A 17,981-nucleotide genomic window follows, 5' to 3' on the forward strand; every position below is an offset into this window, starting at 1 on the left:
ATATATATATATATATATATATATATATATATATATATATATATATATATATATATATATAGCTACAACTACCTAGGTTTTGTAGAGCCTAAAATTTAGAGATTAAACAATTGTAGTTCAATCTTCTTCATTGGCCAAGATTGTGTTGATATTCTCAACATTTAATAGACAAGGTTCATTGGACTTAAACCAATTTTTCTAAGAAGAGTTTCTCACAATTTAGATTGTGAAGTTACCCAAAGTTTCATGTTTCAAAAACACTAATAGAGAAAAACTAAGAACTTTTCTCAAAGTGCATGCTACTGGAGGGAAAAACCAAGAAGATCTAGTGATTGATCCAATGAGAAGAGGTTGTAACTCTACTCATAATTAATGAATAAATGTGCTCATGAATGATTGGCTATTTATGGTTGAAAAAAAGAGAAGTAACATACATTATCCATAAACATTATGTGTGAAAGAAGATCAGTTTATTCTAGAATTGAATATCTTGAATACACTCCCAAGAAGAGGAACAAAGAAGGAAAACAAATGGTTGATAGGTCATTCACTAGGTATAAGAAGTTTACTAATAGAGGAACAACCTAAAGCTCATCAAGTAGATGATGAGATTGGTGATGGAAATGAGATGGCAAGGTGATAGGGAGGTTGGATGAACCAATTACTGGTTCATTCTCTTAGTCTTTTTGTAATACTTTAAGGTGTATTTCATACACCACTTGCCACCTGTAGGACCTTAATTTTTCTAAGGTTCCCCTGGTCTTCCTATCCAACCGAACTACCAAGAAAGGTACATTAATCAAGTCAAAACTTGATGCATTTTTTCTTCACTTGTTGACAATTGGCTATATGCAATGATGTAATTGTTGTCATTAATGGCAACATAGATATACATACTTGTAGAAAACCTCAATAAATAAATATACTTAGCTTTTGGTACTCAGAAATTTGTCTAAGTATGAAAATGGTGTAAAATAGTACACTATTTTATATGTAAAATATTTTTGGCATCATATTATAACTAGCAAAGATAGATGGAGATAGTATACATGTTGATGATGATGTATATAACCTTGGACATTAGTACAGACTATATGCAAAAGAGATATTCATGATTTACTTGTGAATAGAATAATGGAATTAAAGTAAAGGAATTTTCTTTTTACAAAATAATTACTTGACCAATTAGGGTCGACATCCTAAATGCTTACTCTAAGTTGGAAAAGTATATTGTGGTCTTAGCTGACCTAGCAAAAATTTGTGAAAAAGAATGGTATTTATGCAAAGGGTATCTTGTGATATTAAGTGTATGTTTTTTATGTGAAAAGTGATATGTAAACTTTTTGTGAAGTGATATATGTGAAGTTTTTGAAACCAAATTTTTTGATCCAAGATTGAGCTGAGATTTGAGATTAGTTGAGAAGAAGTTACAACATCTATACATCTATATTTGAGGAACTTAAAGTTCAATTACTTGTTTCAGTAATGAGCTCTTCTTATAATTGGAAGTGCATGTTTGGGAATGAGCTCTTCTTGTATTCATTGTACTACAACTCCTAATAGGGTTGGAATCTACTAATAGGGATTTAAAGTCTCCTAATAGGGACTCTATATACTAAATTTTCTCATTGACTCCTAATAGGTTCCATCCTCTAACAAGGAACATACATATCAATTTATCTAGTGGGTATTATCCCCACCATGTTTTCCCCTTGGCTAGAGTTTCCCTAGTTAACAAAATATGGTGTTATGAGTTCTCTTTATGCATGGTTATTATTACTATTCAACATTACCTGTTTACTTTCTTATGCATGGTTCAAAGTAATTAATAATTTCCATTTAATGACCAATGTTTATAGAATACTAATTCACCCCCCCCCTCAGTATTTCCTATTTCTAACAATTGGTATAAGAGCACAATTACTCAAAAGAGGCTTAACAACTTGAGTAAGATCCCTATGGATATGGAGCAGTTGATGAAGAACCTTGAAGAGGCACTTCAACAAATTGATCTCCTTACTAAAGAAAGATATAAGCTAAAAGATAGATATGAAGACTCTAAAGTATACATTTGACAATTGAAGGACAAGATTGAACATCTCAAATCCAAGCCTAAATCTACTGAATCTGAAACTAGTGATGATGAATATTAAACTGAAAAAAAGAGTACAAGATCTTGAAGCATGCATTGAATATTACCAATCTGAAGTTGAGTTTGAAGAATGATCCTAGCAAAGTTGAATTTGATTTGAAGATTGAAAATTTAGATCTTAGAGTGAGTCTAGTGAAGAAAACATATAAATTTGAAACATTAAAATAAGATCATGAAGAACTTCATAAGTACAACACTATTGTGAAAGTTGAACTAACTCAATGCAAGTAATATCTTGAAAATATTTATACTAGTAGAGAAAAGATTGATGAATTAATGTTAATACAAAAACCTACCTATGATAAGACTAGCCTTGGTTATTTATTAACATGTCTAGAAAGAAACTTGAAAGGAGAATAAATCTGAAAGAGAGAGATAAATCTAATGATAAGATTTAATCTAGTTAATCTTATGATAAATCCAAAGAAGTTGCACAAGAGAAGGAAACTAAGAAATTGGATGAATCTAAGCAAGTGGAATCTCCTAAACAAACCAAGCATAAATTTCAAGATAAGCATTTTTTATGTAATGAAATAGGTCATATGAAAAGAGATTGTACAAATAAGTCATTTAATCATGTTACAAAATTTTACTATCATAATTGTCATGGTATCAGTCATCATGCAATTGACTTTAGGAAACCTAAATATGATAATGATAGAAGAAATAGTAGAATGTTTGGAAAAACTAACCCTATAGATAGAAGAATATCTAATGAATGGACATCAAGAGAAAGAAGACCTTATGATGAAAGAAAGTAGATCATGTGTTATAAGTGTAACAACATTGGACATATAGCCTAGAATTTTCAAGCACATATTGATCAATAGAATCCTAGAAGCAGAACTCTAGTAAGTCAATTATGTAATGACTTTAGACATACATAAAAGTATTGCAGAATGGATAGAAGAAACAATGGAATGAACTTTGGAAATGATAGAAGGAATCATGAAATAAACTTTGGAAACATAAGCAACAATGGAAGAAACTTTAGAAATGATAGGAATCATGAAAATAACTCCAGAACTAAGAAAGATGACAAAGAAAAAATAAATGCAATAAGCAAATTTTGAGAAGAAATTAATGAGGCAATTGTAAAAGGATTAGATATTTTAGAGGAAAAGTTAGATGATGCTAAAATTGGAAAATTGAAGTCATCAATCAATTTTGATTCAACCAAGTTGAATTAAGTTTTTTCATAACACTAGAATCTAAAACTCATTTAAAGATTGAGTTATGAGTAATGAGGTCGAGAGAAGATTTATCTTGATGAGTTTGGATTGTAGCTAATATCGCTTGCAATTTGGAGCTTATTAAAACAAGTTACAAAGGAAACAAGAGTTACTATTATAACAGAGAAAGTTTATTCTATGACAGAAGATGAAATCTATGTTTCTACAAAAGAATTCATGGAGTGAAGTTTTTTGTAGCATTGTCATGATGAAAGGAAGCTATGGTGAACCTTAGATAGCATTAGAAGATTAGATAGAAGATCTTGAGTAGATATTTGATTTGAAAATGAAACTAATAGCTTTTTCAATTTGGCAAGGTATGCAATTAATGCAAGTTATAGTTGAAGAGTTTGAACTTGATTATTTCTACATTGTGATCATCTAAGAAGCTTAGAGCACCCAGAAGAAAATTGGCTAAGTGATTTCAAGAAAAGCCCTAATATGAAAAAAATTATCTTATCATTTTTTGCACAAAAATTCTTTAATAAATTTATATTCAGTGTAATCATGGATATGCTAGTTGTTCAAAATGTTGAGAATGTTGAGAGACCCAAATTAAAGGTTGTTCCTATGAAACCCCTAGAGGAAAACCCTAATTTGACTTTATTAATTACTCCAGATAATGTAGTTTACTTGGAAGACATAGGAAGCTACTTGTGTAGTAAGTTTGAAACCATTGGAAGTGATTTTATAAACAAAGATCTAGAAATTGTTTTCAATCATGATATGACTATTAAGCTTGGATATGAGCATTTGAATGACCTAGACTTAGTCAGATATTATTTTTATTGTGAACTTGTAACTAAAGGGTGGACTTAGATCATATTGAGGAGAATTCATAATGGAAAGATTTGGATGGGAAAAAATGTAGTTGACAATCTCTATCGACCTTATTCATGAGGTCATTGGTCTTAGCAAGCAAGGAAGTGTACCTATTGGTGAGAAACTAGTTAAGAAAAAGGTTGAAAGTTACACTAGAGAAGTTTATAATGGTAAAGAAATGGTGATCAACACCATCATACAACATGATGTGAGATTCTTGAGAAAAACCATTGCATATTCTATTTGTACAAGTTCTAAGAGTGATAAGTTGCCAGTAGGTTTTATCTATGTAGCCTATAAGATTTGCATTGAGAAGGAGAAAGTAAATTTGAGTAAGATTTTGAGAGTATGGCTTCTTGAGAATTTGGAAAATATTAAGAACACTAAGAATGGTGTATTCAGATGCTAGTATCTGATTAATCCTATTTTCTTTCATGTACTTAAGAGATTTCCAATTTTATTAGTTATTGATATTATGAGCAGTGAAAGATGCACTATGGATAAGATAATAGATGTGTGTAGAAGGCATCTTGTAGAGAAAATCTTGGACAATGAAAATTTGATTATGAGGAAATTTTAAAATGAGATGAAATAGAGATTCAGAATTGCCTCTGCAATTGTTAATAGATTTAAGAGTGATATATGTTTTATGGTGGATATTGATCTAACCTATATTGAAGAAGTAGAACCTTGGGAAACATTTCTTGAGCCCCTAGGTTATGAGTTAAGTGAAGATATTGCTATTGGTTATTTTAATTTATTGTTGAAATCCAAAATAGATCAAGCATTATACAAATTTGGAATGTCTAAGGAGATACCCCAATCAGCCTACCAAGCATCATTAGGAAAGACATCTCATAAGAAGATTGCATCTATAATGAAGAAAGCACTATTTGAGGCTAGTATGTCAAAAGAAGAATCACAAGTAGTTAGACAGACAATCTCCCAATTGAAACAAATTGGTGAAGATGTGTAATGTATGTGAAACCTCTATCAGTTGGCTAAGCATTTGGTGTATCTATTGTAGAAGCTCCTATAGTATAGAGTACCCCTTATGCTATTGTATCAACCAAGAAACCAAGTGAACCTAAGAGGAATTCTGAAAGGTTAGTAGAGACTCACAAGTCTAAAAGAGTTAAGTAGTAAGCTACTGGACTAGAGAAGAGAAAGAAGACATTGTTGACAATTGAAGATTCTAGTGGTGATGAAGAAGAAGAGGAACAAGAAGATAAATAGAAAAACAAGGAAACCCTAGAAACCAAATATTGAGAAGATTAACACAACCATTATTGATGAAGGAAACTTTATGCAGATGAATAAATTTTATGATTTGTATAGTGATATTAAGTAAGAAAAAATTGATATCTCTACTATGAGATATATGATTCTTAATAACCTGAAACTTGAAACATCAAAGGTTTTGTCAATCAGAAAGTCTATGATAGACTTATAGCAAAGAAGGCACTAGTTCAAGAAAAAGATATGGAACTTCAAAAGTCAAAGTTAAGAACTATGTGCAATATTGAAGAGGAAGAAAAAGTAAACAAATTGCTGAGTAAACCAGCACCCTATCTATGGAAGAAAATGAGGCCAATCTTATTTATGGGTGGTGATAAGAACATAATAAGAAGTAAAACTATTGCAGCTATAAGCAAAATGATGATTGAGGTATAAGAAGCTCCTACCACTATAATCAAAACTTTGGAAGTATCAATAAGTGATGATACTATGCAAATTGATCAAACAAGTGTCATAGTTAATATTGATGATAATCCTTTCATAAGTTATGATCAGCCTAAGCCCCTTTCCAAAGATATTTAGGATCAATTGAGATTGATTGAGGAGGATAAAAGACAACTAGAGGAAGAAAAGAAGAAGATTGAAGAAGCCAAGCTAAAATTTCTTGAAGAGGAAAAGAATTAGAAAGAAGATGAAAAGAGGAGAAAAGAAGAAAAAGAGAAAAAGTTGGAAGAAGAAAAGAAAGAAAAAGAAAGGAAAGAAAGAGAGGAGAAGAAAGAAGAAGATAGAAAATCAAAGAAGGTAGCAGAGCATAAACAAAAGGAAGATGAGGTGAAAACATCTACCTCATCATCTCTTATATCTTTTGCTAACCTTACAGGTGATGATGATGATCAATCTAACTTTATCTCATCCTTCACAAAATTTTTTGAGAACAACAAAAAGATCAAAAGTCTATAGAGAGCATTAATGGAGGTTACTAATAGATTACACAACACCCTCTCAGCTAAATATACAAAAATAGACCTTGAACAGAGAGCTCATGCAATTGTAAAATTATTTGATGATGAATTTACAAATTTTTGAATTTTGCTAAGCCTAAAGCTCAAATTTCACATTATGTTAATCATTTTATCATCATTTGTCAAATCATTCAAAATGATTTGTTGAGTCTTGATACTTGTATCAAGGAACTCTAAAGATCTCAAAAAGTTGGCAAGGTATTGTACATCAAATGTACTTTATCTCATAAGTTGACCAAATATTTGGATAGTAAGATTCAAGGAAAGATAAGTGAGTTGGAAGTTTTAACTAGTCAGATACAACAAATCTCTTACAGAGTTGATGAATTAGAAGGACAAGTACATTAGGAAACCAAAACTTGAAAAAGAGAAAATTTTGAGAGAACTATCAAAACTTAGAGAATCTATTGCTCTGAAGATATTAGCCATTGAGAGATAGTTGGAAGAATGTGTCAAAGAAAAGGACACTTATGCAAATTTTACATACTTCAACCTTAATGCAAATGAGATTACATCATATTCCTTATGTGCAATGCCCTCTACTACTACAGAAACAAAGGAAACTTGGGAGAAAGGTATGAATAGTTTGAAGGAAAATTTTGATGATTGTATGAAGATATTAGCAGCTTAAGACAGCCAGAAAAACATTTTGACAATGTTTGAAAGTAGACAAATAACTTTTCCTGACATTTTTTTGGACTTTTTGACTTTTGTCATTGATGTTGAAGGGGGAGAAGTTGTAGAATAAAATTGTGTATTAAGTTATGTATGTAGTAATCATATCCAAAGGGGGATCAATTGAGCAATTAAGCATTTGCAATATGAATTATATGTAATGTAATAGATGATAAGCATTGTAAGTTTTGATAAAGTTTTGTTGCTTAGCCAATTTTCCTTACTTTGTTTCCATTAATTCCAAAGGGGACATTATTGATAATTGGCTATATGTAGTGATGTATTTTTTGTCATTAATGGCAACACATGATGTACATACTTGTAGAAAACCTTAGAAATAAAGATACTTAGCTTTTGCTACTCACAAAATTGTCTAAGTATGAAAATGGTGTACATCAGTACACTATTTTATATGAAAAATGTTTTTGACATCATATTATGACTAGAAAATATAGATAGAGACAATATACATGTTGATGATTGATGCAATAGAAAAAAAAACCATGCAGCCGGAACACAATAACAAGAAGAAATAATGCCAGATCTGATACCAACTTACAATTCTTAATTCATAAATTTATATAACTAATTACATGCAATGTGTCGGGCTGTAAAGCCTTCCTAGTTACGGCCAAATAAAATGCAAGTAAAAAGTTCTGCAAGATGTCTAGAAATTTGGTGCTTGTTTCAGGTCACATAATTAATTTTTTTTAATGAGTTAGAGGTTGAAAATTTTAGCGATTGAATAGGACCTAGATTTATACCTATGGTTCAAAGCACGAGTTTTAATTCATTTGGAGCTAGGAGATATTGAAATTTTCCTAAGACATCGATTTTAGGGCTTTAATTATTGTTGTTGGTTGACTTGTGGCATTTAATTTGTGTAACTGTATTTAATTTGTGTTCTAGGATGAATTGTGGCTTAGATTGGTATAAGTAGGGGTTGTGAGGGGATATTTTGTCATTTTTTTTCATTCAGATGAGGAGTGAATGGAGAGTAGCTGATGGGAAAGTTTTCCTTAGTCTGTAAGCAGAGCGTCGAATGTGAGGCAATTTACAACAGGATTGTGATGAGATTGTGAATGTGTGGATAGAGCGCCGAATGTGAGGCAGTCTATACTTGGATCTTGGATTGAGTTTGAGAAGAGCTAGTAGTTGCAGTTTAGAAAACAAGGACATTGCTTGGTGGGCTTGTGAGCACAAGTTGAGTTCTTCCTTGGGTATTTCTACTAGAGTGAGGTTCTGGACTAGCTAGGGTTTGGATTGGATCCTAAGGGATCTTGCAAAACTTTTTACTTGCTTTGTATTTGGCCGTAACCAAGAAGGCCTTACAGCCTAACACATTGCATGTAATTAGTTATATATATTTATGAATTAAGAATTGCAAGTTCGTATAAGATCTGGCATTATTTCTTCTTGTTATTATGTTCTTGGTGCATGGTTTTTTTTCCCATTGCATCAATGATGATGTATATAACCTCAAAGATTAGTACTAAATGCATAGAAAAGAGATATTCATGACTTACTAGTGAACAAAATAGCAAAATTAAGGTAAAGGAATTATTTTGTTTACAAAATAATTACTTGACCAAGTCAAAATCCTAGATGTTTACTGTAAGTTGGAAAATTATATCGTGGTCTTAGCCAACCTAGCATCAATTTGTGAAAAAGCATAGTATTTATGCAAAGGATATCTTGTGAGATTAAGTATGCATTTTTTATGTGAAAAGTGATATGCAAACCTTTTGTGAAGCGATATATGTAAGTTTTTAAGAACTTGATTTTGTGATCTGAGATCAAGCTAAGGTCAGAGATCAACTGAGAAGAAGTTACAATGTCTCTACATCTCTATTTGAGGAACTTAAAGTTTAGTTACTTGTTTGGGTAGTGAGCTCTTCGTGCATTCATTGTACTACAACTCCTAATAGGGATTCATTGTCTCCTAACAGGGACTCTATATACTAAATTTTCTCATTGGCTCCTAATAGGGTCCATCCTCTAAAAAGGAACATATATATCAATATATCTTGTGGGTATCATCCCCACTTGGGTTTTCCCTTGGCTAGGGTTTCCCTAGTTTAAAAAAATATGGTGTTATGAGTTCTCTTTGTACATGGTTATTATTATTTCTCCACACTACTTATTTAATTTCTTATGCATGGTTCAAAATAATTAATAATATATCATTGGCAATAAAAGTTTGTAGAATAATGATTCACCCCCCTCCCCTCTCAGTATTCCCTATTTCTAACATCACTCACCATAACCCTTAAAATACCATTAATTATCTTAACCTCATGATATTGAACTAAGCCTTATAGAGGTGTGGAAGTACTATAAAAAAATTCAACTCAACCAGTTAGGAGTGTTAGGAGTCTTACTTGGTTCATCTCCTCATCCAATTTCATCAATTCTTTACAAATAGACGTAAAAGGCTACTAGCCCCAATTACATCTCCTATACCAAGAAAAAATGGATTTTATCCCAATCCTTCCAAAGTAACCCTAAAAATTTTCTTAGGGTTCTTGGATGATTTGCAAAACTCTCAAGGATTTTTGGGGTCTTGGCGTCACCACCTTCCGTATAGTACCCTAACTGAGCTTGAGTGAATTTAGGGATTTTTAGGCTCTAACTAGTTTTTCTAAAAGTAGGGAGCTATGAGTCTAACAAATAGATTGGTATGACCACACCCTCTTCACCACACCTTATCAAGACTCTAATCTTCAAGCCCCAAGTGGAATCATGGCCCTAGCTACCACCTCTACAAGTGATGTTGATTGCACCTTAGTCTTCCCTTACTGGACTCACCATAGGCTCACCTAGGGAAATTCTTTAAAAATGGCTTTCCTATATTTGAGGGTCCAAGATTCTATACATTTAATATACATGGAGCCTACTCACTATTCCCAAGAGGCTATACAAAATAGATAGTCTGAAAGTCAGTTAGAGCCCCATCTTTGCCAACTGCCTAGACAGAATTAACAAGAGTGCAAGAAGAAAAATATTTACAAAAGGGAAGTAAATGAACACAAAATTCCTATCTAATGCAACAAAAAATCCAGAAAAAATATAAGATACACACACCAAGTGTTACAATAACAAGTTCAATCCTATAACTAACTACTGTCATAAAAAATGCACAAATTTTCTTAGAATCACATCAAAAACTCCAATGCTCATACTTTTGTTCATACAATGGGTTTCCAACCCTACATCTTGTTCAAGGTATGCCTTTTTTCAGGTATTTGGGTGGTTATTTTACCCTTAGGTCTCTTTTCCATCAAGTTACAAGTTTTTGACAATGTTGCTCGAGCAACTTTTCAAAGTTGCAAAGTTGCACAATGCAACTTTTACTTCTTTTTGGAAACTTTTTTCCAACTTAGCCAAATGAACTCCAATCCTTCCCAAACTTAACCAAATATCATCCTAACCCATCCTAGACCCTTCTAATCTCATGATGAAATAATCATCATGCCTATGCAATTAAGGGCCTTTACATCTTGTTGATCTATAATTGCACTTACAAGTGTCCTAGGGCTCTTCAACTCACACCCTATTGTACTTCTACCATGGTCCACATGACCTTATGTAAAACACAAACAAAATTACCTAAAATAATACACAAACATAGAAAAAAATAGGATTGATCAAGCAATCCTTGTGTACTCCTACACCATTCTCCCCCTTTGAACAACTTTCAAGGTACATGAGGAGAAATCAAAGACAAATCAATGCCCAACTTCTTTAAGTTAGCTTCCTCTACCCACATGGCTTCAAATTCTAGTTGCTCCTTCCACTATATCAGATTCTCCATATATACCTTATGTCTAGTTCATTTCTTCACTCTAGATTCTAAGATCCTCTCTGCTTGTAGTTGAACCTTGAAAGGTGAGACTTTAGCATTTACATCTCCCAATATCTCTTGGATATTCTAGTTTACATCTATCAATGGTTCTTTGAATTTGACTAAGTCAACCACATTGAAGACTAGTAAAATACTTAACTCTACTAGAAGGTCTATCTTGTATACATTTAGACCATAGTTGGCTAATACCTTGCATGATCCTACTCTCTTCATCTTCATCGTAGTTGGTATTCCCTTCTACAACCTAGACTTGTTTAGGTGGACCATAACATAATCTCCCACTTCAAATTTTACATCTCTTCTTGACATATCTACTTTAGTCTTTAGCTTATGGGTAGCCTCTATTATAGTCTTCTTCGCCCACTCTTGTATCTCTTTCATTGTTTGTTAGAAGTCTTCTGCATGGCCACTTCTATACACCATGGCTCCTAGATATGGTAGTTCACACATTCCTCCCTGGTGCATCCCATAGAATATCTCAAAAGGACTCCTTCTTGTAGTCCTATTCACACTATCATTGTAGGCATATTCAACTTGTGGTATGATAAAGTCCCATGTTTGTCCATACTCATTGGTTAGGCATCTGAGTAGGTTACCTCAAACCTTATTTATCACCTCAATTTGACCATTTGTTTGGGGATGGTAAGTTGAACCAAAAGACAAATTAGTATCCAATATTTGTTAGAAATGCTTTAGAATAACTACGAGGGGGGGTGGTGGGGGGGGGGGGAGGGGTGGGTGGGTTTGAATTAGTTATTCAAGGTCCAAATGTCCTAATAAAACATTTTCATCAAGTAAAGTGAGCCCATTGAACTATTCATGCATCCAAACTTAAACTTTCCTAATTTAGCAAGTTACTATAAATTCAACATGCAAGAATAAGACATGAAAGATCAACACATACCATAGTGATTTACATGGAAACCCAATTTGGGAAAAACCACCAGTAACATGCTACTCAATTCTCACTCTTCTAAACTAATGCCCTATGAAAGGCTTGCCTTGTTAAAGGCTACAACACACTGTTAAATGTGACCTAGTTAAAGGATTTAACCACCCTATTAGAAGTGGGCCTAGTTAGAGGACTTTAGAACATTCACCTAGAATGCCACCCTATTAAAGGATTTACAAATGACTATTAAACCAACCTAAGTCCATAGGATTTTACCCTATCTAACACAATTGTTAGAGAGTAACAACAAGGGTTTTGACCTAATACAACTCACAACTTAACTTGTAGATTTTAGATGTTTGTTCAGCTTTTCACAATTTGCCTGGCTTTTAGTCTCTTTAGCTCTGATAGCTTGTTCTCCTTTCAAGCTTTGTCTCCTTAAGTCTCCATACTTGATGCACCAATTCAATCTCCTATATGGCCACTTATCAAAGCAAAGTCTCTATGCTCTATTCTTCCTTCTCAATACCTTCTCCTTGACATCCTTCAACAACTTTGCATTTTGGCACCCCAACAACTCTAACTTCTTGGCCTATGACACCTTAAATAGAAGTCTAAAATCCTCTTTCCCTCTTGAATCTTCTCGCTCGTTCTTCTAGATCAAATGGATTAGGTAGGATTCAATGAATCTACCTCATATCTTGTTCCTTCTAGAAACACCATGAAAAATCCTCTTTAATTCACTAAAAAATAGTTTACCTAAAATTCTGTGCCACCAGCTCATCATCCTTATCCTCCATTTGGTTCAAAAAATTCAAGGTAATAAACTTATTGGCTTAGATCTGGTGAATCTTTGACTTTTCTCATAATGCAATAGCTCAACACTATTAAAATTCTAGTGCTTGGCACATACTGTGTTACTTGGCACCATTACTTAGCATCAACTACATTTTACTAATGCTCGACACCTACTGTTGATTCACTCAACATTCACTAATTTTTTTTGATGTTCAGCACCTATTACTTGCTTGGCTCTTTTTGTATCACTCAGCACACACTAGATTTTGTATTTGCTCAAAACTAACTAAAAATCTACTTGGCATGAACTAGCTTGCTCGACACTCGCTAATGAACTTAGTCAAGCTTTGTAGACAACCTTGTTACAGTCAGGCTTTTTAGACAACCTTGTTAAAACTTGTTCTTCTAAAGTTTCTAAGTGTGGCCAACCTCTACATTTTCAAGCATATTATCAATACATCATTTTACCATTGTCTTAATTGATCCTTGTACTTCATTACAAAACCATAACTCAAGCTTTCCCTTAGGTACTTTTATTACATCTTATTGATTAAATCCTCTTCATCGATCAACTAAGTGATAGTACTTGGATCTTATAAGCAATTGTTATTCCAACAAATAGTAGGTTTTACATCAGTGAAAAAACAATGATTGAAAACATTCTTTATCAATAATCTCCCTCTTTGCAAACAATCTAATTCATTCTTCAACAATGATCTTTTCAATCAGATTTCTAACAATCTCCCTCTTTGGCATTGATGGCAAACCAAACTAATCAACCAGGTTATCAAAATTCTAACTAAGTTAAAATAGTAAATCAAATGCCAAAAAGAGTTTTGTTACCATTTATATTTTCATTAGCTTTCACATCTCCCTCTTTGGTCTACTATCCTAATTTCTTTTCTTCTACTTCTCCCTCTTAGCCGTTGTTTCTTTTCTCTTTCCTTTTTGCAAACAATCTTCTGCATGTCTATTCCTGTATAACTCCCTCTTTTATATAGCTTACTACTTTGATCATTTCTACTCTTCTTAACTACTATCTATCCCTCTTCATTTCTCCCCCTATATGAATTGATTAGTTTTTGCTATTCTAGTATTAGCTACTTCTCCCTTTGTCCATTTGTTCTACAGATTTGATTAGTTTCTACTATTTCTCCCTCTTTGACAACAATGCCAAAGACATACTATTTTAGCATCTTATCATGCAAGTGTAGCATTTACAAGTACTCCAATTTCTCACTCTATCACCTTACTTGTGACTTGTTTGGTTTTTTAGTATTTTGATTACTTCAGGCAAAGTCCTAAAGTAAATATCATTTGCATCAATTTGTATCATTTTAACAGTCAACTCATTTGATGCAGGGCAATTTTGTTATAGCTCAAACAACCTTGGAAAGGGGTATCACCCTAACTTACTTCTAAGATATTCAAATGCATCTTTTGGTAGTGTTTCTGTGAAAATGTCAGCAACTTGTTCCTTTGTGCTGACATAATCCATCCTCTTTTGTCTTCCACCAATTCTATTTCATATTGATACTTAATGATTCTTTGATATGTTGATGGCACTTGTGTTATCACAATAGAGTATCACAGATTTAGTTACCTCTTCCTTCATACCTTGTAATAGATGTTTGATCCTTACAATATTGGTGTAGTTGATAGTAGCAACAACATATTTAGCTTCTATTGTGGACTGTGAGGTACACCTTTTCTTTTTTCTAGTCCAAGTAACCAATCTTTTACGTAAGAAAAGTGCTCCTCTACTGGTGCTTTTTCTATCATCAATATTACCTCCCTAGTTTGCATTAGTGTAGGCTTTCAACTCAAACTTCTTACTCCTCTTGTAGTATAAGAAAAATTCATCTATTCCTTTTTGGTACCTTAATATTCTTTTTACTACCATCAGATGATTTTCTCTTGAGTTTGCAAAAAATCTTGCCACTATCCCAATAGCTAATGCAATGTCTAGTCTACCAAGCACAACATACTGCAACTTTCCAATCATTGATCTATACATTATCTGATCTACTGCAGTTGACTCATCATTCTTGGATAACTTATGTCTTGTTACTATTTGTGTACTGAATGGTTTTGAGTCTTCTAATCCAAAAGTCTTGAGTATCTCCTTGATATATTTTGATTTGTTCACAAATATGCCATGCTTTAGTTGATGTACTTGCAATCCAACAAAGAATTTGATTTCTCCAAACATTGACATCTCAAACTCATGTTTCATTTGATCAGAAAAATCTTTACATAGGACATCTTTTCCTCCAAATATTATGTCATCAACAATGATTTTAGATATCAAAATATCTTTACCTTTTTATGCCTTGATATAGAGGTTGATGTTGTCATCTGTTCTCCCAGTCCTATCTTCACCAGATATTTGTGGAGTCTCTCATACCATGCTCTATATGCTTGCTTCAAATCATAGAGTTCTTTATTTAGTTTGTAAACCATATTCTTGTTGTTGTTATCAACAAATCCCTTTGGTTATTCTATATAGACTTCCTCTTCTAGTATACCATTCAAAAAAGTGGACTTTACATCCATTTGGTAGACTTTGAAACCTTTATAAGTAGCATATGCAAGTAGTGTTCTCACTCCTCCCATTCTTGCAACAGGGGAAAATGTTTCCACATAGTCTAATCCTTCTTCTTGTGTATAGCCTTGTAGATTAGTCTAGCCTTATTTCTTGTGATCTCACCATTCTCATCAAACTTGTTCCTAAAGACCCGCTTGGTACCAATCACATTCTTATCAACTAGTCTTGGGACTAAGGTTTAGGTTTTATTCTTCTCTATTTGATCTATCTCTTCTTCCATAGCTTTATGCCAATTATCATCTTGCAGTGCATCTTTCACTATTTTAGGCTCAATCTTACTTAGTAGACATGATTCATTCCTTAATCTATTCCTTGTCATTGGTCTAGTTTCCTTGTCACCAATGATTTGTTTTGTACGGTGATGTCTTCTCACATACTTGGATAGTCTTGGTTCTTTCCTTCTTTCCATGTTTGGTCCTTCAACTTCAGAGTCACTGTGCACATCTTTGTCTGGTATTTCATCATCTCTTTCATGTGTACTAATTTTAGAATTAGAATGTGAATTTTCTTCATTCTACAACTCAACTTTTGAATGTAGCTCTACATTCACTAGCTGTGACTCGGCTGATACTGAAACTTGATGTTGATTCCCAACTTGATTGATAGCTTCATCTTCAGTAGGCATTTCTTCATAGAAGTATACAAAACATTTATAATCTTCTGGTTTCCTAGATTCATCAACTTGGACTTCTGCATGGTCATCAAAATTTACATTTTCACTCTCCATAATCTTGTTAGTGTTAGTTTTCAAACACTTATATGCTTTTCTTTTAGTGGAGTATCCAAGGAATATTCCTTCATCACTCTTTGCATCAAACTTACCATTTCTAGAATCTTTAGGAATATAGCATTTACAACCAAACACTTTTAAATGTTTTACATTGGGTGAGTGACCATACCATAATTTAAAAGGTGTTGCATTTGTACCTATCTTGACTTGAACTTGATTCAAGGTGTAGACAATTGTATGTATAGCTTCTCTCTAGTACTTTAGAGAAACATTCTTCTCCATCATCAATGTTCTAGCATAGTCTATCACTAATCTATTCCTTCTTTTTGCAATGCCATTCTGTGGGGGAGTTCTAGGTGCTAATGTTTTCCTTTTATTTTCTTTATCATTGCAAAATGTCTCAAATTCTTTTGATGTAAACTCTCCTCCTTTGTCTAATCTCAGGCACTTCAAAATCTTTCTTATTTCCTTCTCAACCCTAGCCAAATACCACTTAAATATTTGAAATGCATCAAATTTTTATTTTAGGAACATGGTAGTCATCATCCTAGAGTAGTCATCCACAAACAACATTATGTATCTATCTCCTTGGTAGCTTTGTACTTCTGTTGGGCCACATAAATATATATGGACTAGTTCTAATACTTCTTTGGAAGTGTAGACCTTGCTTTTGAAACTTGACTTGGTCATCTTTCCTAGTTGACATTGTTTGCACATTGTATTTTCAGGCTTCTTCAGCTTAGGTAAACCTCTGACTTTCTTCTTTTTGCTAATGCTAATCAAATTATCAAAGTTAACATGACATAACCTTTCATGACATAGCCACACATCATCAAGTTTTACAATAAGACAAGTTGCATCTTCCATATCTAGGTAAAATAAATTACTCCTAGTTTGTTCTCCTTTTCCTATAAGATTTCCATCACTGTCATAGATTTTGGTAGTTTTGTTACCAAATTTTACTTTGCAACCTATATTGCCTAATTGTGGCACAATTAGTAGATTGTACTTTAGTCCTTCAACATAGTATGCATTATCAAATGAAATTTTATCTATAATTTTAATAGAACCTTTTCCTTTGATTTGACATGGAGCATCATTTCCAAATCTAACATTATTTCCATCATACTGAGTAAAGGCAATAAACTTACTTTTATCTCCTATCATGTGATGTCAGCATCCACTATCTATGATCCATTTGTCATTTTTGTTCACAAAAGTTACCAGTGTTGTTGCCTCATCTTTATCTCACTCATCCTTCATGGCTACATAGGCTACCTCATCATCAGAATCTTCTTCTTCAACAATGTAGCACATTTTGCCTTTATCTTTGTAATCTCTGCCATCATCTTCTCTTCCATTCTTGTTTTTGTTGCCTTCTCTATAATTCTTCTTCTGTGTGCATCTTGCAGCAATATGTCCTACTTCATTGCATTTAAAACAAATGATAGGAAACTTACCTTTGAATTTTCCTTTGCCTCTATGAAATCTTCTAGCCAGTAGTGCTTCCAATTTCTCCACATCTTCTTCATCTATGTTGCTATCACTGGATGCATACTTTACCTTTTTCTTCTTCTTCTTTGGTTTCACTTTCTCAATATCTTTCAATAATAGATTGGCCTTGAAATTAGATTCAAGATTCTTAGGTCTTTAGTTATCAAAATTGGACAACTCAAATGCAGTGAGTCTTCCTACTATTCCTTCAAAAGTTATTATGTTTCCAAGTACACATCTTAATTCTTGTATGGTTGAAACTCTTACAACATAGATAGGGAGCAGGGTTCTTAAGTATTTTCTATTAATAGTGTCATCTTCTAAATGACCACCCAAACTTCTTATTGCACTTACCACTTCTTTCATGCTAGGGGCATATTGAGTGGCATTCTCACCTTCCTCTATTTTCATGTCATCAAACTTTCCTCTAAGGTTCTCTCTTTTTTCTCTTT

Source organism: Cupressus sempervirens, chromosome 8 (assembly GCF_028749045.1).
Source record: "Cupressus sempervirens isolate cs-2001-9-10 chromosome 8, ASM2874904v1, whole genome shotgun sequence".
In the NCBI taxonomy this organism is placed as follows: Eukaryota; Viridiplantae; Streptophyta; class Pinopsida; order Cupressales; family Cupressaceae; genus Cupressus; species Cupressus sempervirens.